This window comes from Cyrtonyx montezumae, unplaced genomic scaffold, assembly GCF_038088225.1.
Source record: "Cyrtonyx montezumae isolate F1298 unplaced genomic scaffold, pur_monq_1.0 scaffold_8, whole genome shotgun sequence".
Classification (NCBI taxonomy): domain Eukaryota; kingdom Metazoa; phylum Chordata; class Aves; order Galliformes; family Odontophoridae; genus Cyrtonyx; species Cyrtonyx montezumae.
Window position 1 is genome coordinate 79899765 of NW_027072089.1, and position 24295 is coordinate 79924059.

Genomic DNA, 24295 nt, shown 5'->3' on the forward strand with positions numbered 1-24295 from the left:
ATTAAATCCCTGTAGAACTTGATAAGAAGCTATCCAGGTATAAATCAAGTGATTTTTTTACTCGTGTATTTCCTAGCAATTTCAACAGTTCCTGCTGACAGTTTAGTTTTAAGGACTAAGTTCTCAGACAATAACTCATGACCCAATTCAGAAGCCAAGACTACAGTTCACAGATAATCTTCCTCATACATCCCTCAGCAACTTTGGACAGAAAGGATGCTAACAGAAGGCCATAGTAAGCACAAAAGAGATAAAAAACAGTTGGCCAGATATTAAAACTGGATAAACTCAAGTTAGTAATAAATATAGATTTTCTGCAGCAGTTTTAGCAAACCTTTAGACAGGAACTTACTGGTTCCCAGGTCTCTGCAGGTGAGCAGTTGGAGAGTCATGAGCAGTTACCTAACTGTATGCTACATGCTCAATTCCAGCCCATGTGAAATGAAAGCAGAAGGTAAGTCAGTGTTAACACCTCACTGAATGCCTTCAGTTCTGACTACCTTCATCCCTCATTCCCCTCCACTGAAAAGTATTAAGATGTTTACATATCTTTAATTGAATCAGTATCATAAAATATAGAATTTACTTCAGTGAAATCAAGCAAACAAACAAAAAAACTACAACCAAGATAATCTCACCTTTTCCCAGACCTTAATTTTGAATTAGCTTTGTAACTTGGCTAATTAGCCCACACACTGATATTTTTAAATGATGATTAATTTTTCCATCTCCGTAGAATATAGTCTTAATTCTAGTAATTGCAGATATTCATTCCTATATTTGTTAATTCTTATTTATCTTTGAGGCCTCAATCCACTGCTTCTGTCTTTAAGAAGGGGTTAGACATACATCCTCAGAGAAGATGTTGATGTAATTGCACTTACCTTCAGATGGATAGACGGCTTAATGTCTTCTTCAGGACTAGTTTTCCATGACAGAATCCTACCATAACACAACCAAATTGCTCTATTTCAAGAGAAACATACATCTTTCCAGTGCATCTTCCCACCCTCCATTTTTGACATGTTTTAATAAATCCCCTCTCAGTAGCGTAGTTTGGCCATAAGAAAAGCACAAAGTAGATCCTTCAGAAACTACCTCTAAGCCAGATAAATAATGTTGTGCGTGACATAAAAATAGAATATCCAACACTAGGAGGAGAGGCCTAAGATAGAGCCTCCCATCATGGTTGCATAGCCACAGGTGCTGGGTCTTTCTGCCAGAAGGATGCTCTGCAGTACGAGTTTGATATGAAGCTGGGCAGAAGACTGCATTTCATAGAATTACAGAATTGCCTGAGTTGGAAGGGACATTTAAAGGCCATCTAATCCAACTCCTCTGCAATGAACAGGATACCTGCAGCTCATAGCCGTGCCCAGCCTAACCTTGAATGTCTACAGGGATGGCACTTCCACCACCTCTCTGGGCAACCTGTTCTAGTGCTTCACTTCAATACAGTTTCTATCAGGTTTGTCCTGGTGCCTAGGATACCTGCTCTGGCACAAAATATGCCATCATCTTTTCCAATGTCAGACAGTCTTTGGACATTTGAACCATATCTGAATGATACTTATGACACCAGAGCTTTGCATTATGTAGCCACTGTCTTTGAAGTATTCCAAGGGGCCCTTCTGCCATGTTTCCTCTAATGGCAGACTCCACTCTAAAAAGAAATGAGTGCCTTATGCCCTTGATATTTCTGAACATTTTGAGGCAGGTCTTATAACAATTGTTAAGGAATTCCCAGTTATACATATTTTGAAGTGTAAAATATTGAAGGAATTCCCAGTATATTCTCCACTATTTCTTACCTTCTGTACAGCTTTTTTTCCTTCTTTTTTTCTTATTTTCATTCTCTCACCATTTTAGTGGAGATCAAAAGTCATCATATTTTCCCCTTTGATGGATGAAATCCCTTTAGACTCATCTCTGCAGTGGTACACAGATTTGCAATCATATTTTTCTGAAAAAAAGTTAAGAAAACCCTTGAATATTGTTCAGTACATGACACTATTTTGTCTGTTCATTTTTAATTGCCTCCAGAGTGAGGCTTTCTATTTTTTATTTGAACACAAAAATTGATTTAAATTAGCAGTGGGCAAAACAATACCAAAAAGAGAAGAGTGACTGAACATTTCACCTCGCACTAGGAAAGAATTAACCTACACTAAACTGTGGAGGAATATGCACCCAGCTGAGGCCCTCTCTTTCTTTCTATTCCCTCCTGTGACTTGACACAGATCCATGTCTATTCACCTCACACAAGGCTCCCATTCAAGTGCTCTGCTACCAGTTTATAAGAAACATCCAATGCTTTGGAGACCTGCATAAAATCTTTAAACATGAGATGAGATTTGACTGCACTTAGTCTGAGAGGACTTACCAGAATTTTGGCAAAGAATGTGGTGAATTGCTTGAAAAAGGTGGTTTGTAGTCTGTCAGCCAGTCCTGGGAGAAGAGATAAACTGAGGAGTTTCTTGGCCATGGAGGAGAAAGAAAGTGCTGGGTTATCAAAAGCACGTGGACATCATGGAACCATCACGATCTCTTGCAGCTAATCTTCAAATATTTAGTGAAATGCTGCTCCCCAGGCATGCAAATGTTTTCTCATTCTTATAGTGGAAACTGTAACACACAACTAGAAGTCTGCATTATAATATTGTATTGTTTTAAAATGTGCTAATTGGAAAGGAATGAAAGCTGGTTCTGTTATTAAGTGATTTTGGTCTATATTTTAGTTATATAAAATTAACCCTGCTTAACTAAATACTTAAAATAAATTTCTTCACTGTACCGTTGATATCCTATAGGCCCACAACAGGGACTGCCACTGTGGGTTCTCAGTTACAGCCCTCTACAAAACAAAAAGGAAGAGTAAATCAAGCACATTTGGACTGAGATGAGATGTATTTTGATAGGGAACAGAGTACAGTATTATTCAGCTGCAAATAAAATCTAACTGCTCTTAATAGCATTCTTCAAAGCTGCTAAGAACCTATACACAGAAAGTAGGATCAATAGAAGTTAAACTTGCATTTCATAGATTGAATCACACAGCCACTTCATACTGACAAAATAATAAAACAGCAGAAGAACAATGAGACTCTGGCATACGTGTACATTCTGTACAACCATACATAATAAAGGTTTTAGCAATGCAGAACTCTACCCCCTAGCTCTAAGTTTTATTGGTCATTATCTTGCTGGATTTGGAGCAATTGCTCTGAATGAAGTAAAATGTTTCCCTATGTAACTGACAAATTTATTATTGTTATAAAAAAGGACACAGTATTGAAATCCTCAGAGTCCCTGATTTGTAATGGTGCCAAATATGTTTTTCTTTTCATTAGCATTCAGGGATCAATGTGTCCAAATCACCCTCATCTACTTTTTCTACTCACATAGATGCAGCTGATTTTGGATTATCAGTCATCTGAGTTCTGGTCCAAGGTAATAGCTTTGGACCAGAGCAATCAGAGATATTGGTAAGCTCTTAACAAATTAGGATGAAAACTGCTGTACATCCACAATACAACCTCCCACTGGGTTATTTCAGTACAGTGTGAACTCTGTGAAAATCCTGTGGCTACCCCACATTACTGATTGAGAACTACAGATACCTCTCACAGTTTGTAGATACGTTCAGAAATAGTAATAATAATAAATGATCAAAAAACACTAGTGTTAGCTAACCTCTGGAATGTATATGTTGATTTCAATAGGCTTTCTATGTGTCCCACCTCCAAGGAAAAAAATACGAATCCAATGGCAGCACAACACACCCCATGTGGTAACTGCCTGGAGCACACAGGCAAAAAAAATTGAAAGAATTTAACAGGGTATAAAAGCACCTGGTTAGACAAGTTTTGCTTCTTCCAGGAAGAAGTGTTGTTCTCCCTCCATAATGTAACCCTTGTTAAGAGAGCATGAACTTACAGCTATGGATGTCCTGTTTTCTTCTGGGGCTACTCGATGCTGGACCTCAGACCAGCATCCTAGATCTCAATGCCATGTCACTTTGAAAACATTGGTTATCTTTTTTCTCTCTTTCACTAAGTCACTTTGAGGGCCTGATACAAGATGTTAACATGACTATCCCTCAGCTGGACATATCTAAACTCCCCTGTTTGATGAAATCTTCCTCAGTAAGGCTGGAACCTTTTCTTTCTTTGACTTCTCTGGACATCACTTTGAAGTTTCTCATTCTATTCATCCTCCTTGTCTACACAGACCTCTGTCTCCTCTTTACCCACAGTGCTTCCAGCACATAGAGACCCAACCTGGGGCTCACCATAGTCAGTGGCACCAGGGAATGAGATGTGGTAATTCATATCATTCTCTGCTGATTCCGTAAGTAACACTTGCATCAGACGTATCCCTGTCCTCTGGAATAGCCAGGTTTCTGAATGCAATGGTATCCTCTCACTCCAGCTTCCTAAGAGTATGTCATGGCCTCCAAAACACAGTTGCCTGTACTTTCCTAGCAGTAAATGGAGACAGGTAGCTTCAGAGGGTCCTCCATCCCACTGTACTCAGGTGTGCAAGAGAGGTGGGAATGCATCACCTGCTAGAGAGCAAGAGATTAGACAACAATTTCTGAGATGAGAAGGCGCACAGTCAGATGACTATAATTTCACAGGACCACAATTATGAGATGGATAATAAAGATCAGCTGACTGATCAGGTGCTTCTCTCTTTTGGAAGCCCAGATGTTCTCTCCTTTCCATTGTCACTTTCAAATCGATGGGTGGGAGCTGGTTATTTCTAAAGCCACCAGACAGCTGTGAGGACTGTAAGTGCATATTCAGCACTGGTCTGCAAGGCTGACATCAGTTCTGTGCATCATCAAGCTCATTGCAAGGTTATCATTTAGGTCAACAGCTCCAAATATTTATTTCAAACTTCTTTTCAGACTCTGCATCAAGGTTAAGCCTAGTTCTCCAGAATCCACATCAGTGTCCATTTAAGTTAAGGAAAACAAAGGAAACAGTTCCTTTGAAACTACTAACGATTGAAGCCTTTTAATTCTTCTCCTGTTTGCCATTATTTCTGCCCCCAAGAGTCTCTGAGTTTGCTGCTTTATCTTCTAAGCCTTAGAAGCCTTGTTTTTCTCAAGGACACCTTGGATTTATGAACATTTCTTCCTTTATTCACTGTGCCCTTCCAATTTTATTTTTTTAAGATTCAGGTAGTCACTGCAGCACCAGTTGATTCTCTCTCCTTGCCAAGTGAACCTTGATTTTAGAAAGTAAGTGTTTTCTGTATGCAGGGAATCCCTTCTTGATCATTTTCTAAGTAATATGGTATGCCTACTGTAAGAAAGAAATCTCTATTATGCTGACAAAAACATAATATTAATAAAAAGAGATAAACCTAGATTGATCCTCAGTTTTACCACATCAATCTTCAAAGCCCTATACATATAGTGTGTATATATAACATCTTCATTCAATGGAAAGATTGTCTCCTTCATAGGTCAATGAATTCACTTTTCTCAAGTCTCATTCTATAGTCTATAATCTATAGTCTATATTCTTTACTCCATCTCCTTGATTCTTCTCTCTCCACTCATTGTCAATAGGAGTTTTATTCATACTGAGCATGTAGAAGGGGATCCTGAAGACATTTTTCCTTTGCATCCTTCTTGAGTCCAACCTAAGCAACACACAGAGACTGCATACCTTTATTGGTGTTGAGTCCTACTTATAAATATGAAAGAATTGAAACTTCTCTCATGGTTTCACACACCTAACTAAACAGATATTCCCTCAGTTTAAGATATGTTTTCATAACAGATTCAAAAGTCATTCCAGGTCTTTTAATTCCCCTTGCCAATTCCTGCAGCTTTTCAGACAGACATTGTCCAAAATACTGTTCAAAATATTTTTCCCCTGATGCCTGTGACAAACTCCAAACAAATCAATAAATAGCTAGCTGGCTGAGCAAATATGAGAAAGAGTCAGTATGACAGACCACCAAAATACATCGTCAGACTATCCATGCTGGCAGAAACAAATAAAATACTAAAATAATGAACTAAAACTAGGATAATTTAGCATAGATAAGCAAGGAAGGCCACTGTTGCACACTTCACAGACATGCTGTGGAAGACAATAGTAGAATAAAAGGCAGAGGCTGACAATATGCATTAAGATCACAGGATCCCACCTGATGTGGAAGAGCAATAAATTTTATATTGGACTACAGTGTTTGAGCCACTGGGAAAAACAGACTGGGAGGAGGATTTCTTGTTAGTTCTTGTGTCAACAGTCTCTTCAGTTTGTCTACACAACGTGTTCTTACATGAACAAAGTGACAAGCACCCTTTGGGCATTCTTAGGATGAGGAGAATGAGGCACAAGCAGCCTAAACAGTCCTGGTCTTCCACTGAGGTGCAGGGAGACAGTGCAATCTGCATGAAAAGCTCTCTTAACAACCAAGTGCGTAAGGCAGATTAAGCAGAGTTCCCTGCCTCCCCTTCAGCAGAGTCCATTTCAGAAGTACAGGCAGAAATTCAGCCTGGGCTGTCACCAAGAAGGCAAGAGACATACGTTCTCCAGCTATAACATCTGCTAGAACGTAGCCTATCTGCTGAAAACTGCATATATGTTCTTCATAATTAAAAATAAAAAAAATAATAAAAAAATCCTCTCAAGATACATATTTATCAGTGCCGTATCCTGAGAGGTTTCCAGTCCGTTCAGACACACTGCTTGGGGTTGTAGAAAGTACCAATTCTCTTTTTTGCTTTTCTTTTTCACAGGAGGTTTTAATCTTCAATGTCACCTTACTAGCAAAACAGAACTTCACCTTATCCCTTCCTAGTATTGCAGAATTCAGAGGGTTATCTTTGCATCAGGTAGTGGTCCCTGAGAGCCTCAGAAAATTTTTACTGGAAATCAGTTTATTGTTCCTGATTCTGTTCCTCATCAGGAATGCAAATGATTCAGAAGGGCATCCAAAATGATTGCCAACAAAGTCTGTAAGTTGCCCTCCAATTTATAAGCACATTCCAGATAAATAACTGGAATAACTACTTTAAGGGAAATCTCAGAGAATCAATTTCTGCAACATGCTCCATGTCTTAACCTACTCCACTTACCTTAGGAGGAGGAAAAGCAGAGTACTACAAGAAACATCATAGGAAATGAGCTAAAACATGTTTTCATTTCAGAATCTTCTAGTGAGAAACAAAAGCCAGGATGGTTTAATGTTGGTTATCTCTCCATTTTAGCAGCCTTGCATTTTCATTCCTCTCTCTTGCTCTGGATATTTGAGAATTCTTGTGAGACCTAGGTTTCAGATTAAACAGAAATTAACAGAATTTAATAGAAATTGAGTATTTAATGTAAGTGTACATAGTTGCTCAGCTCTATGTTTTAGTAACATATATATTATACAAATATTTCTGTATCACCATGGAATAACTAATTTTATCTAGAACTAAAATGTATTCAACTTAAAGGCAAAACAACAGTGCTGTTTGACCACAAACAATTGTAAGCTGAGAAGTGAAGAAGTGTCACATGCAACTAGTACTTCTTATGCTCTCTAAGAAGCAGTATGAAATTTTGTCACTTAGTTGGAGGGAGCAACATTGTTATGAAAAAGAGCCAGGAAATTCCCTCATTACAAATATAGGTAATTAAAAGATGGATTTTCTGTCATGCAGTTCCAAGATGTCGATATTTAGATGTTGAATTGGCAAAAGCAAACAAACAAAAAATCCACGCCTCTGAAACCCCTTTTCAACATCAAAACTTACAAATATTTCATGTAAAAGTTCCGTGTAAATATTTCATTTGAATGCTTTTTGAAAAGCCTAACTGGACTGTTTGGATAAAATCACTATCTTTTACACTTTTGCACAATTGAATGGAATATAATAAATGTCAAATGAAAACATCAATGCAGTCCATATCTGAATCTGAAACATTTCCACTTGCCACTTAGTACTGAAACAAAATTTTCTGTAAGGTAGATGTACAAACAGGCACGAGAAAAATGGATTTCCTTAAGAAAACTTGTACCATTATTTCACAGAAAAAGTATGATGAGTTTAGAAACAGCAGTCAGACACACAGTTTTCACCAAAAAGTAATGAAATCTAGGTCACTTGTTTGTGCTCTTCAAACATATCCTAATTCTATTCCATACCTGTATCCCCTCCTGAGTTTTCTTAGAGAGGATGAGGATGTGCAGAATGGTTACAACTTCCCTGACAAGCTAGCATCAAACTTCAGTCCACATAGCTTATGAGGTCTGAGATCCATTGGCCAAAATGGCTGTACAACGCAGAAAAAAAGCATTGTCTTGCCCTTTTCTGGAGCTCTCATTCAAAGTCACAGCATAAATATTAAAACAAATGTTGTAAAAGACAAATTCCCATCCATTTCAAACACCTGTAGAAAGAAGGTTGTGGAAGGAATTGCTACCCCTGAAGAAACAACAGCCTGTAATGAAATTACAATTAAAAAGGAAAAGAGCACAGTGTACTGATCGGGGCTTTTCTAGAATAAAATATCAGCTGTAAGACCCTTCCTTCACAACATCCACAACCACTGTATATTAAAAGGACAAAAAAGTAATGTTACAAAACATGAAGAAAAATAAACGAGGGAGATTTTGAACAGTATTTGCCCCAGACATGTTTTCCTAAAATATTTTGTCATAGAAGAAAGAACTTTCCTTCCTTTTCTCAGGCAAATGTTTGTAAATGAGCGAGGAATAAGGCCAGCAACAGTTCCCTGCAGATTTGCAGGAACCTTTTATTTATATATTACTCAGATCATGCTACCATGTGAAGTTGATCTCTGTTGGGTTAGATGGGATCACAACTTCTCCTATTCTGCCATCACCAAAACAGGACCTCTTTAACAATGGATATGGATATTTTTTTTTATCCAGGAAGCAGGAAGGACTTTAAGCCCTGGAACGTTATGAGGCTTTCCATTTTGTGTCATTTATTTAACTTCTGGGATTTTATGCTCAACTTTTAACTAAAAAAAATGTGAGCTTCGACTAAAGCGCCTGTCCTTATGAACTGATAAAAACAGTTCTAATATATATTTCCTAAATATGCCTAGAACGTTGCTTGATTAAGTCTACTAAGGTGTGTTCTAGGAAGATTTACATGGCTTACAAGTAGTATGACTGGCAAAGGTGCCGCCCAGACATTACGTATAATCCTACACCAACCACAGCAACATGTAGTTCCCAAGTGAGTATAAAGACTTACTTCAACTTGGTCATGGATGAAGAGTTTTCAGTAGATTCTTACACAGCCCTTCAATAGGGCTGTAATGCACAGAAAAGACCAACAGAAACCATTTGCAAGAAGAAGATGGAGGTGTTGCCCAAAGTAAAATACAGTGTCAGTAAAGGTAAAGGTTCTTGGGAAAAAATTCAGCTCAATACTTAGCCCATGAAAGAATCCAAGGAAGGACAGCAGAGTTCAACTTGAACTCATGCCAAAAGCCCATCACTAGTGATTTGGGAAAACCAGTGAAAGCACAGGGATGGGACTGCTGAAATCTTCAGTTTTCTACAGCTCTTTAACCAAATCAAATCTTTTGGCTTACATATTTATGGAACTCTCACTTATATAAGTTCTCAAAGACATTTCTGTGGGAGGTATATTTTTTCTTCTTTTTTTTTTCCCAAATGAAAGCTGCATATGAATTTGGTTAGCCTAATTTGCAATTAAAAGAGCCATGATACCACAACATGAGAAACTGCTTTAGGAAAGACTGACAAGGAGTATCGATACCATTGCCAAGGTAAGAAAAATCATTCAAATATACTTGACAAAAATCAAATGTAGTTCCAGCTGTTTGTATTTCCATGTGATAGGGCCCATTATTCCCAGAGGAGAAAAGTCCTTGTGAATTCAATCCATATGCGATGAATGTCTCGAAAGAGGGCATAGGGCAAATATATCTCATAAGCGACATACCTCCTTTATCCCCACAATGGAAACATAAATTGCATTTTATTTACAAGGTGTTTAGTAAAACAAATGTGAACCTTCAAGAATTAGAAGTCATCTACTTGTCAGACAGATGGAGCTCACTCTAGAGTGCTAAGAAAATGTTATGATAAGAGGACAACTTCCTTACTGCTGAATTATTTAGGAGTTCTCTCTTCCTCCTCCCTGGGCTTCTTTGAAACTCATCATGACAGCTCTAGCATTTCAGGGGCCATGGAGAGCTCAGCTTCTGATTCTGAGTCTGGAATTAGTTGAGTCATTTTATTCAAAGCATATGCCTGTGTCACCAGCACAGGACCAATAACAGCAGTACCAAAAGAATGACTTCATATGGATCATTAGTCAAGAGATTAATTTTAGCCTCCGAGCTGCATGACCGCTTCTGGAGGAAAAGTTTGGTTGGTACTTTCTCTTCAAACATGAGGAAAACCATGGCTACCTGGCCACACTGTCCAAAGTGCTAGGTGCCATCAAATGCAATGAAAGGAAACAGAAAATAGGACTGTTTTTAAGATCAGGCTCTCCACCACTGTGCTTATCTCTGTGGGTTATGCTCAGCTGAATTTTTCAGTAGAAATTTCTATCACATTTGCAAAATCTGTGGAAGAAGCTACACACATGTATTTACGATATCCAGATTTGATTTCAAATGACCCAGTTTAACCTTGTGGACTTTCTGCCTGTATCTCCAGATCTGGACTGAAGTCATACTGATTTACCTTCACTGATGCCAGGTAGCCAGCCTGCCAAGACTAGAAATGAGAACAAGCTTCAACGATGACACAAGACAACTGAATTTGACCTCAGGGCAACAAATTTTTCTGGTACAGCTTGAGATCTCTGAAATGAGCAATTACACCAGAATTCTCAGAAGTCAGAGGAAGTTAAAGGAAAAAAACAGAGGTACCCTCCAGAAAATACCCCAACCTCGTACCCTTGCTGGGATGCCATAAAAGAACTCTAACACAGTTAATATTCTCTCCTGTGCAGCTGGGCTGAAAGTTTTTAATTTTTTCACTATTCATTGAGGGCTTCTCCTATTAAGAATTAGGGGAAGGAGATTGCAAATATGTGCAAGTGTTATGTTTGTGTTGAAAGTGAGGAAAAAGATGGAGATCATTTTCAACAAAGTACGAGGGCTGATTTTTTAAAATCATTTAAACACATTTGATATTTCTTCTTTCATTAATTACAGTTCACTTTGCTCATTTTTTGCTGTAAGAATGGTGCACTGAATTTCTCTTTGGAATGAAAAGGTGATGGCTCGGGTGTAAAGCACAGGAAACCCCAGGTTTGGGGATACCTAAATGGCATTTAGGAATAAAAAACATCTTGAGTCACTAGCTGGTTTTGAAGATAAGACTCATGTTTTTTTCTACGTCTGCCATGTCACTCCATCGCTGATGTGGCGGGCTGAAGAGTCCAACTCTATTCAGCTGCTACTTTGACAGAAAATGCTTCATATCCTTAAACAACTTGGCATCCTTTTCCATACCTTTTCCTATCCCTCCCCAAAGATCACTCTGGTTAGCTGCTACATGACTATTTCTATTTCCATCATTCTCCAAAGGTAGTTTCCTGAGTCCCACAGCAGTAGCACTGAGCAAACCCCAACAGCTACTGTTCAGTCAAGGTTACATTTGAAGACTTTATCGCTTCACTTTCACTATTTCAGAGCAGGCAGAGATAGTACCATATCATAGATCCCCTACATGTAACATGGTAGATTAACTGACCCGAGCTACTCTTTTTCTCGGCTTCTAGTCAAACTCTGGCTCTGCTCATTTCAACAGTCTTTTGAGCTGCAGCTACCTCAAAGGACATCTTGCTGGCACCAAAGCCCTCTCCAATTTGCACCTGAAGTCTGGTTCTCCACTTCCCATCAGAATCGAAGAAGAGGCTTTGAATCACTTTCTCCTCCGGAGGGTTGCAGGTAGTCATGATTTTCCAACTGCAGAATGTTCTGAACAAAGAAATATCAAAAGACACACTGAGATAAGAAAGGGTTGATTTACAGGTAGTCTACAATAGGAAAAGCTGGAGTATTTCTTTAGCACATTATTGAAACATCTCTCTTTTACTTTAGAATGATCATGTCATTTTGAACACCATGCTGTCTGTCCACTTATCTAATAAATTCCTCCCTGATCTTCAGGTCAGAGGTCACAGAAGATGCCATTAGTTTGTGGAAGACCCTTTTTCTATCCCTGATGACTGTCACATCAAGTCCTAAATCAGCCCACGGTTTTGTATAGAGGCTCACCCTGAAAAAAAAAAGTACACTGGACAATTGGGTGCAGAGTTTTGACTTACAATAACCTCTTTTGGGACGCACCATTGCTATAACTGGCACAGGCTGCACAGAAAGGTTTCTACCCAGGAGTCTCCTTCTCTGGAGACGTTCCAGACCCACCTGGACGCCTACCTGTGCAACCTGGGCTAGGGAGCTGCTTTGGCAGGGGGTTGGAATTGATGATCTCTAGAGGTCCCTTCCAACCCCTACAATTCTGTGATTCTGTGATATAACTTAGAAGTAATTACATATATAATGGACAAAAACAATGCTAAAAAAGAATGAACTGTTTGGCACTTCCATATCTAAATACTTTCACTACTTTTCTTGAAACAAGAACAATTTTTGTTTTTCCAAGAAACCCAAAATATTCAGCTCCTTCTTCGAAGTGCAAACAAATGCTTTAGAAGTAATAGAGGTTTCAGCAGAACTGGCATTTTATTTCCTAAGAAACCAGGTTTTAAGGTTTGGATCTGTGTTTCGTTTTGTGTTTCTTTTTTTTTATTATTATTATTTTTAATAAGATCAGGTTCTACTTAGCTGAGATACTGAAAAATAGCTGTTTTGTGCCAAAACGAAGTTAATCTAATGATGTTTGAGGAATTGATAAAGATTGTGAGGCCTAGAGAAGCTAATGGAATTTTTATATGTTAATCTCCAGGAAAAGTAATAATAAAAATCCAAAGAAACCGTAGCATAAAACTTATTTCTTCAACTATTCAATTTTTAGGGAACACTGCCAAACTACTGCTACCTAATTCTTTAGAATTTGTAAAAAGGAAAAAAAAGCTTTTACAAAAATCTCTAGACAATAAAAATATTTCTTGTCATGATCTTGTGAGCAGAAGTTTATTTAAAAATAGTTTTTTTTTTTCTGTTTCTACCTTAATGAAATTCTTTTCAAATGTGCATTATTCTGTTGGGCAGCTTATTTTCCTATTTATCATTTTATCACATGTGCGTGTATAAAATGGACTGAGCAGGAAGAAAATGAAAGGGGAAACTGCAATTTTAATAGTTTTCAAATTCAAAATGAATTTTTAAAAGAGCATTTTTGGACTGATCTTTAGTATAAGTGTATGAAGATATATCTAAAGTAAAGCATTTTAAAATAACCTCCTTCCCCCTCTCTTTTTCTAAAAAACCCAAGCCAGCTTGTTTCATCATCAGCTTATTTTCTTTCAGCTTTTGGAGCCAAACAAATTCTCTATCTGTATGATATTTGATAAAAATGACTATCAGTCAGAGGAGGTAGTAGAGAGCTGTGGTTCTGTTTTTTGTTTTGTTTTTTCCTTCAGCAAATCTTCACAGTCATTTTTCTCCAGCTGTGTAATACTGCAATATTAAGCAATGCAGCCTCACCTCACACATTGTGACAGTTGCATTTTTTTGCTAATTTTTGAAGCCTGCTATTGCCTTCACTAAAAGGACAAAAGATGCAATATCTTTAAAGAGAATCTTTTAAATTAACAATATCATATGCTCAGCCAGGGACCTAACTCTTCAAGGTTGGTCTTAACAAGTACCATTCCTATGGATAATTCAGAGGCTATCTCTAGCAGGTTGTAATAATAAATTTACCCAGTGACCGAGGTGTATTTACAAGAGAATTTAGAAAGAGAAGTCAAATTTTACCTATTACATAGACAGATTTTCCTCACATGGACCTCAAGTGGTTGTTACTATCATAATAGCCAGAAACATTCTAAAAAAAGAAGTCTGAAGAAGCACTTCAATGGTCAGCATTAGGATTTCAGTGTATCACATTATCATCAGACTAAGAATTGATCTAGGACTTCTTTCTAACCTAGATATACCAATCTAGAAGTAATGCTCTTGACTACACATCATGCAAGAAGAGGAAATATTAAAATATTTCAGATATACTAACTGCTGTTTATCAGCTTCATGTTTTTAAATTTGTTTCCTCAGAGAAAATTTCTCTACTTTAATAATGCTCCATCAAAATGATTTATAACCTTCATCTACTATCATGCTAAGATCTTTAAAAAATATGAGACTTGAGTTAGAAACCAGATATGATTGAGTCGTGGCTAATCCATAGGGTGATGCTGCATGGTATTGTTTGAAGATGTACTCAGACCTTCCATGGCTTGCATTACTTACAGATGTGCTGCCATGGAAGAACAAGAGTTTCAGAAGGAAAGTAACTTATTTATTTTTAGTGGAGAGGTAATACTGGGACTGCAAATGTGTGCTATAGGGCATCACCTTTAACTTGTCCCAGTAGCATTCTGATCCAATACTGCATCTTTAATCCCCTAGAATTTTAACCTGTATTCCATTTATGGTCAGCACTCTTTTTACAAACTATTTATAGTAGAGATGACCAAAAAGATGTCAATAACAAGCTCGGTTATCCAAATATATGAAATCAATCTTAAAAACAATAATAATGTTTCATAATGTTTTGGAGGAAAATGCCAATTCTGATAAAGGTGTTATCCAGGTTTCCAAATCAAGATTTCTTGACTTCCAGAACAGCAGCTATCCACTTTATTTATTCTTTTTTTTTTTTTAGAGAACTCAAATGAGACACATGAAAACAGCAGAAAATGAACTTTCCCACAGGTTTCTTTTGTGAGTATTTCAGCCCTACAATTCTTATATTACTTTGCCCAGTAATAACATACCTGAACATTTGATCAGTTCTAAGTATAGACAGGATTCAAAGACTGCCAGTACAGTGAGTTACTTGGAAAGGATTAAAGCAAAGACTTTAGAATGCCTCAGGTTTCAAAAAATTTTAAACTGTAGAAATTTACATCACCATTTTCTAGTAATTAGATACCTTGAGAATGAGATCTGGATTTGTGAGTGATTCGACCTGAAGTAGTTCTGAATTCAAAAGGATGTGATCCTAATATAATGAAAGAAAGAAACTGCTCTTTTCAAAACCAGTTTTTGTTTAAACTTTATTTTAGTAGGCTCCTCTTAAGTATTTAATTCGTTGGCTGACTACAGTCTGACTTGCGAAGGAAGAAAAACTGATGTGTGGTCAGTCAGGTGGACCCTGGGTACCTCCAAATAAATTACTTTTTTACATGGTGTGAATTCACTCTGCTCATTTCTATTTTCTATAATTCTCTTCTCTGTTATTTTCTTGTTTTAAGAACTTATGGCATTTTCACTTAGCATTTTCCTTTTATCTCTTCTGCAACATATTTATCTCAGCCAACAGTGACAAAAGAGACATCAACACAGAGGTGGAACTATAGAGAAGTAAGCCATGAAAGTGAGACAAAACTAAAACCATTCTTCTCCAGCAAAGAATATTATTGAGAAATTTCCCAAAACGATGGCATTTACTTGTACTGCACCCACTTCTTGAAGATATTATTAAGAGAGGCGATATCAGCCCCAAAGGTACCAATGCCACTAAGTAGGGATCATCACATTATTACAATGTAAAGTGTCCTTCATTATCATGGCTATAAAATAATTTGCCTTTACTGTATTTCAACTTCATACCATATTTTTTAAGTAGGCAGAATAACCAAAATGGGAATTAAAAAGGATTTGAGGCTTTCCAAAATAGAATTAGAAGATAGTTTGTGTTTCATAAAGGGAAATCTCTCTCTTCATATACCTAGCATATCAACACAGACTTCAGCAAAGGCTACAGATTCACAGTAAGACTCAAACCCAATGTTTGTTTAGAAAGAGAGTATGTCCTTTTTTAAAATTCACCCTTTATCTGTTTCTCAAAGAAATAAAGTGTTTCTGAGTGACTGCAATAGCCTCACTGCCAAAAAGTCCAGCACAGCAGATTAAAAGAAAAACTGTGCAGATGCAGCAATGTGTTGTACCACCCAGGGAGATCTTGGGTATGCATCAAATGAGCCCGACCTTCAATGTGTGGGTGTGCTGAGATTTTAAAGAGATTTCCAGTCAAGGAGAAATAGCAGTTTCCATTTCAAGGTATGTGCAACATTCCAAATGTGCTAAGTAAGATAAATTTCCCAATTTTAGGGAGCCTACCCAGGAAGAAGTTAAGGTATTTAGAGAGGGAGAAACTTCTCTCCACACCACATTTACAGTGCAGCTGACTGGGAGACTGAGTGCCACCAGTGCTTGTGCCACTGTTCCTGGGATGAACAGCACAGCAGATTACAAGGTGGCAAAACAAGGTAAAGCAGGAAAGCAGCCACTTCCTGTCACAGCATAGTGGGAACAGCAGTGCTGGAAGTCATTCATTTATTGGCCTCATTAATTAATTAGCCACAGGTGTAGAAACTAGCCCTCTGAGAAGCTCAGCCTTTTGGCAGACACTCAGATCCATGCCTCAGCTCCTTCCATCACCTCCCAGAAAACACCACGTCCACCTGCTGTGCAGCACTTGGCCATGGTTCCATGCATAAATGAATGCACAGACTGAGAAGGGAGACATATGTGTGAAAATCCCCACACCTGGCTTGTTGCCCAGTGGCAACAGGATGCTCTGCCAGCTGAGCCACCACACTGCAGCATGGCTGGGAAAATCAGTCTGCATGCAACCTCCCAGACCTCAGGGAAACCCAGCCTAACTGTGGGGAGACAAATGGCAAAGCACTAGTCAGTCACTTTTTTGTTTGACACAGTTTGGTTTTTTTGTTTGTTTTTTTGTTTGTTTGTTTTGTTTTGTTTGTTTTTTGCTGTTGTTTGTTAACTCTTGAAGCTGGGGGTGGCTTTATAGCATTATGTCAAAAGAAAGAAAATCAGAGACATTAGTGACCTCTGTTTTGAGAGCCACAAATACATTTGATAAATCTTTTTTTTCCCCTTGTGACAGCAACATGTAAAAGGATAAGTGCTTACAAGTCCTCACTAATATAGAGGAATGGAAAAAATGAATTCATCTATTAAAGCTACCAATTTCTTTCTCTGTAAAGCCAGACGTCTTTCAAAGGCACTATAAAAGCTACTTAGTTCACTAAGATTAGTCAAATGACACAGATGTTTCAGAGTGACAGAGAGCTGTAGGCATATGACTTCAAAATAAAGCTAAGGTGGAAGAAACCCCAGAACAAGTGAACACAACTCTTATGAGGAGTGGCTGAGGGAACTGGGATTTTTCAGTCTGGAGAAGAGGAGGCTCTGGGGACACCTTACAGCTTTCTACAACACCCTGAATGGAGGAAGTGGCAAGGTGGGGGTCACCGTCTTCTCCCAGGTAACAAGCAATAGGATGAGAGGGAATAGCCTTAAGTTGCTCCAGGGAAGGTTCAGGTGGGATATTAGGAAGAATTTCATTTCAGAAAGAGTGGTGAGGCATTGTAACAGGCTGCCCAGGGAAGTGGTGGAGTCACCATCCTCAAGGTGTTTAAGAAAAGGGTAGATATAGTACTTAGGGACACGGTTTAGTGGGCAGTGTTGGTGGTAGGTGGATGGTTAGACCAGATGATCTTAGAAATCTTTTCCAACCTTAATAATTCTATGATTATTCTCCTTTAAGTGTGCATATAGTCTTCTAAACCATGTCTCCAGGTTCTCGTTCATGATCAATCAGTGAACCTGATCCTAATGTCAATGAGAAAATAATTGTTACTAAACCTACTTGTTATCATGTTACTGATTTCCATGCCTGAGAAACATCACAGATCTGGAAATCAGACATCTTGCAGTAACATTTTCTTCGCCCTGTTTTGTCACACAATGTGATTGCACACCAGCCCTACTTTTATCAGCACAAGCTTGTGTGTTTCTCCTTACCTCATAGTCAGTGGTTTCAGGCAGCAGCTGTTTTCTTGTAAGGATGACTTGGTTTTCATTAGTAGAGTTCAGGTGAAAGTCAAACCAGTAACAGTGTTGAGTGACTTCATCATTCAATAGTTCTCTTGTCCCCAAGGTTTTGGCATGATGCTGAGCTCTTGGAAATCCATGAGTATCTGTAGGGAAGGCCCCAACCTCAGTAGCTGCTCTGCAAGAGAATGGAGAGTGCTTCATCACCTGTCCCACTTTTCTGAGGGTATTTTCCCCCCAAACCCAACTCTCTGGTGCCTCTATTTCCACATGAACTGATGTTCCCACCCTCCCACCTAGCAAAAGGCTGGATTTGGGCTTTTCACACTGAACATGGGGCAGCACCTAATGTTCTCTCCTTCACCAGCATGTTGCTCTAGCTCATACCAACAGTAACCAGGATTCTGAGAACAGTACAATTTCACAGCTTTTGTAAGAATTTTCAGAAGAACTAGGTATTGAGGAAGACACTACACTTCAAAAAGTGTATGAAAACCATGTATTTTGCCTGCTAATTATAAATTAGAATCTTGTGAGCAGAATCACCTTGATGTACAGTGAGTTTTTCCATTTTAGCAGCTGTAAAAAAGAAAGATATTAAAAAAACAAATAGTCTACATAGCTGCTAGGACATAATGGAGTATGGAACAAAATAATAATAAATAATAATAAAAAAAAATTACACTTGCTACTTTGTATCTTCATTTAATACTTATGTGGAAGTTTCCTAACATATGTATAGAGGTCTCCCTCAAAGTAATGCCTCCTGTTTATTTCTGTGAAAACCATAATAGATACAAAGAGCACAGTGACACTGTTTTATGGAGCAAACTTTCAGCTACAAAATGCTATTTTTCAACATAGTCACCACTATCAACTATACATTTTCCATAGCAAGAACAAGAGCCTATATGCTGTGCTCATAAAACTTGCACCTGCAGAGGCAACCCACTGTTTCACAACTGCTATGATATCATTGCTAGGAAAATGTTGCTTGTGCAGTCCATCTTCATTGGTCAGAGCAGATTTTTGAGGACAAGCCAGTCAAGATGCTCTTCATTTCATGGTGTGACTGCTGTACACAGCCATCTAGAGCGTGGCATGCTTTTTATGGTGCTCTCTCCGCTGCCAGAACACACTACCCACTGCCTCACTGTGCTCACATCCACTGTTCAGTCTCCATAAATGTTCACCAAGTGTCGTCAAATGTCAGTAGTTGCCATTTTTGCTGCATGGAAGAATTCAATTCTACCCCTTTGCTTCATACACACTTCTATGTCAGACGCCATTCTGTCAGACTGCCCCTCTGCTGCCATCTGTTGCATGGGAACAAAATGTGATGGTATATTGGTGGGATGGTTCAACCTCTACTGCCATACCACCAACATCTGCCTCTGATGGGCCAACACAATAAAATAGGAGGCATTAATTTCCAAGCAGCCTTCATAATATGAGTCTAAGCACTAATTAATGACTTGGATCCAGTTGAGTGTATCCTCATTATGCAAATACCTTAATTCGTCCCAGTTAAGTAAGAGTCATTGTCATTCACTACTGCTAGGTGAAACACAATTGCTAAAATAATACCCAGTAAAACAGACATCCCAGCTGAGCGTGCCATTTTCCCCCTAGATGAAAGCCAGGATGCCTCATCAGGGTGTTTGATTTGATACTATGATTATTTAGAACAGACACTATACTGCTAATGATTACAACTCACATACTAAATAATAGCCTCAGGTTAAGCAAAAGAAATTTCTCAAATTTTCTGACATGGCCCTGAGTAAAGACAATGGAGTACATAGTTTTAGAGGCTGAGAGGGATTTAATCCTCATAAACCTCATAAAAAACATTGAGTAAATAGCTAGAAAGACTTGGAAAATTTCAGTCTGGACACTAGATCTCATTGCTCTTTCAGAGAATAAGCAACAGCCCAACAGAGGACAGTGCACCAGCACAGACCTGAGCTCCTGCTAGCCCTCTATCCACAAGGAGTTGTGCTATACCTTCTACACTACTGTTATTTGACACAATGATATTAGTCAAAATGCAAATTAAATATGGGTAATACATTAAGGAATGAAGGCCCAGTATTAAACTGTCCAAGGAAGGAAACACCTCCTGTTGTGTTTCCAGCGTGTCATGTAATTTACAGTCCCTGCTGTGAGTTCTCTGTAAGAAAATTAATGTTTCCTCTTCTTGGCCAGAAATATGAGAGAATCATTATTAACATCTGAAACTGTAGGCTACAGGCTGAAAAAGAGGTTCTTTGCAAAGACACAAAGACATTATTTTCAGGCTAAAAGCTGAGTGTAATATATTTTCTCTTTTGCTTTTACAGAAGTGAGCTTCCACACCGGATTCAATCTCATCTTAGTGTTCTATTCACAATTCTTCATCAAAGTACATAATTCGCCTCATTCAGATTTGGAAGAGAACAAAGATGATCAGACGATCACCTTTTTTTTTTTTTTTTAAATAAAAGCTATTTGTATCAAAAATCTAAATTTCAAGGGCATCAATTTTTCTAGAAAAAAAGCTTTGATTGAAAAATTAATATTTTTTAATTCATTACCTGCTTTTCTCATATGCACTATGGATGAAACAACTACTATATGTTTTGGAAAAACATATCTGAGCATGAACTGAGTCACTGCACTCTTGATTTTTTAATTCCCCTTAGCAAGAGAATACTTTCACCTTCTCAGTTGCTTCTGTGAACTTTGGGCAACTTCAGCAGCTGATACAAGGAGAGTTCTGATTCTATTCCTTTCAACATTTCTCTCAGAGTCCAGAATATTACTTACACAGCTAAAACTTGTTTCATGGTTAGCATAATATTGGCAATGAATTTGATAACATAATTAACAATTATAGAACCATTGGCATACATATGCCTAAAGGGTAACTACAGCAGTCATGGGAGCAACTCCATCAGCCAATTTCACCACAGTCCCTCACAGAGTAAAGGAGGAAATCTTTCCTTTACCTTTTTAATTTCTTTTACACTTTATTCCCATATGGTAACAAAACAAGAGAGCTTATCAGCTGAGCAGAGCACCTTGCAGCATATCTCCACTCTGAAGAAACTGGCTATCTCGGTAACTTAGCCACAAGCTATGTCACCAAAATTTGAGAATCCCAACTATTCTACAGATAAAGTTGCCACTTGCATTTCACTATGGATGCTGATACACTTACATGATAATCTGGGGACCCACAATGAAATGGGAATTTTTAAAGCGATAGAAAACAAACATGAGAAATAAATGTATGAGGGTTGCTTCAGAAGTAATGTCTCATATTTTATTCCTTTGGCCCACGACATCAGAGGCAGATGTTGGTTCATGGCAGTAGAGACTGAACCTTCCCATTTTGTTGCAGAGGGACAGTCTGACAGAATGGCGTCTGTCACGGAAGTGTGGATGAAGCAAAAGTGTGTCACTGAATTCCTCCATGTAGAAAAAATGGCGCTCATTGACATTCATTGGCACTTGGTGAACATTTGTAGAGACCAAACAGTTGATTAGAGCACAGTGAGGCAGTGGGTGTTGCATTTCAGCAGTGGTGATAGTAGGTTACCTCTGCTAGTACAAATTTTTATGAGTGCAGCATGTAGGCTCTTGTTCATCACTGGTGAAAATGCAGGGCTAATGTTGGTGACTATGCTGAAAAAAAGTGTTTTGTAGCTGAGAATTTTCTCTATCAAATAGTGTCATTGTACTCTTTGTAACTATTGTAATTTCAATAAAAACAAATAGCAGGCAACATTTTTGGAGCAACTTACATTGAAAAACATGAAAGATGCAAGGCTCATGAATTTTTCAACTATATTTCTACAAAAATATGAACAAATCTTACAAATTTGAAGAAAGGAACCATCCCATTCCTGGTACAGAGCTGTTTCACATCAGCGTGTTCATTTTTGTATTCTAACAATAAGAAAGTATTGAGTAAAAAATACTGCTCTAGTTAAAAAGAAAAAAATGCTAAGAATGAATCAGAGAACACAGACCATAGTCTAAACACAAATTAATTTAACATGAAAACGGGTACTTCTTTGAAAAGCAGGAAGTACAGAAGTGAGCCTAAGAGTCTTGCTTGACTGATACAGCTTGATTAGGACTTCTGAGAAAGTAACTGATGTAAGTACATGGTTGAGAAAAAATTCAGTGAGCAGCTAAACATGGACATGACCAGACAGTTTGTACCATGTTTCAACACATCTTACCCAAGCTGTAGTGGTCAGTACAGTCTTGCATGAAGATACTGGAATTTTCCACAATTGCAAGAAGCTAAGTTTAAGAATAGAAGATGTGTTCTGAGCAGCTGGAAGCTTCACTGGTAGAATTAGCCATTTCTAAGTGACTGACAGCAGCTTTGCAAGAGAGAGACAGACTATGATGGTAACAGGGAAATGCAAAAGGACTCATGTACACTGACTACAGCAAACTCAAACTTCTTACTGCCTATGCTCCAGGTGGGTTGGACAGGAAGCACTGAGAAACTTACATAGCTCTTTGAGTGTGGCCAGAGAAACTGAGGCTGTCAGCGCCCTTATCTATGTGGATGAACTCTCAGATACTGTTTTGCTCAAAGTGCATTAAAGAAATGGTGAGTACTGTGGTCATCTTTTCCATAATTAAATTTATGATCATAAATGATTCAGTACTCTGACAGTCAGCTTCTTATTCTTATATATGCCAAAACCAATTGTAGCATTCTTTTCTTGCAAAGCTGATGAGAACACGTCAAATGAATAGAAAAGTGTTCAAATTGGAATTGAGTCTTTAGGTCTTTATCATCGGTCTTGGTTCATGATCAGTGGTAACTGACTAATTTTTGCTGTAACAGCTGTCATATGAGAAAACAAAATGATAATAGATGCCTGTGGCTATTCATGCTCATGTACTCAGAAGCTTGGACAGAGGATAAAGCTGTCCCAGAAGCATCTGCCTATACAGAATGTGGGACATACACTGTGAGTCCTATACACATGGGCAGAACTGTGAGCAACGGTACATGTGCTATGTATTGGGTCTGCACATTTTGAGGGAACATGGTTCCAGGTTTCTACATAGTCTGCAGTATTGCTGAAACTACTGTAGCTCCTTTGTACTGCTTCAACTGCTTTGCTCCAACCAGGCTACAAAACCACTTGGAATTCCTGAACAAATCCAAAGGCCTCAGATTCTGGGCACTAAAAGTGACACGACTGAAGAATGTGAATGTAGGATTGAATTAGCCAAGAGTTCACAGATTACTCTGAAGAACTCACAGACCAGCTGCGTTGCTTTTTTCCTCCTCTCTGCAGAAAACTTACCTACTTGACCACCACTTGGTGTGGCTGATGGCAGACAAAGCACATGCAAGGAATGAGAAAGTGTTTGAAAGATTTTTGGCCTCAAGCTGACAGTATTCAGTGTTGCTGCTTTGAGGAGTGCTCTGTTGTTTCTGCATGGCACGGGATACCACTCATCAAATATGTTTAAAAGGACTAAAATTGAGAAAAGATCCGTAACTAAGATTTATCACCCTTAATGTTCCGATCTAAAGTGTTCCCACAGTACAGAAGGTCACTTTTATGCAATGTTCTCCCTTCACTTTTATGTAAGCTGTGCTGAATTTTACAGAGCTACAATTTTAGCTAACCCCCAGCATGGCAATTTCAGCACGGTTTACAAAATTCAACCCAGAAATACATAATTTTTCTTCTTAGAAGTATTCTTACCCTCTTTAGAGACCAGCCTGATAGCAGAAGAAAATTCCTAATTTGATATCTAACAGTTTAGCTTATTTATGCATGGAACAGCAAGGATGGGCTGAAGAAAATGGTCTGCCAAGCAAAGCTGAGAGTGGGAGAAACATGTCTGAAATACACTCAAGAAAAAGAAGCCTCCCTGGGCAATCATATTAACCTGAACAGCCAAAGGGACATTCTGTCTAAGCCTCAGGTTATGGAATTTCATTTAACTTTTACTCACCACTTTCATCACCTGCTTTCGAGGTTATGCGTTTGAAGTTACCCAACTCAGCACTGGAGCACATGCATAACTGGAAGGAATGACAGACATGCTTAACCCTGCCACACTTTCAAAAAGAGCCTACCGGCTTAGTTACAATAAAAACTGTAACAATGGAGTCTCGCTGAAATATTCAAAAGTGAATTGAGGTACTTAATGACCATCTTAATTTTTCTGTAAGTGCAGAGCAGTTGCCTTGAGTAAAACAGGCTTTTCTGAGAGCGTAAGTTGAGCAACTGATATCACAG

The 24295-nt window shown here is 38.3% G+C and overlaps 1 protein-coding gene across 1 annotated transcript in view; it reads right to left on the reverse strand.

Moving 5' to 3' along the window:
- The window catches only part of F13A1 (coagulation factor XIII A chain), a 97964-nt gene extending 73882 nt beyond the window's left edge, over positions 1 to 24082 (reverse strand). Inside the window, exons 1-4 of the mRNA XM_065753412.1 lie at positions 24009 to 24082; positions 17994 to 18201; positions 11801 to 11951; positions 1812 to 1963 (exon numbers count right to left, since the gene is read on the reverse strand). The gene's annotated coding sequence lies outside the window, so the exon portion shown is untranslated. The remainder of the gene's footprint in view (positions 1 to 1811; positions 1964 to 11800; positions 11952 to 17993; positions 18202 to 24008) is intronic.
- Between the last annotated feature and the right edge of the window lie 213 nt (positions 24083 to 24295).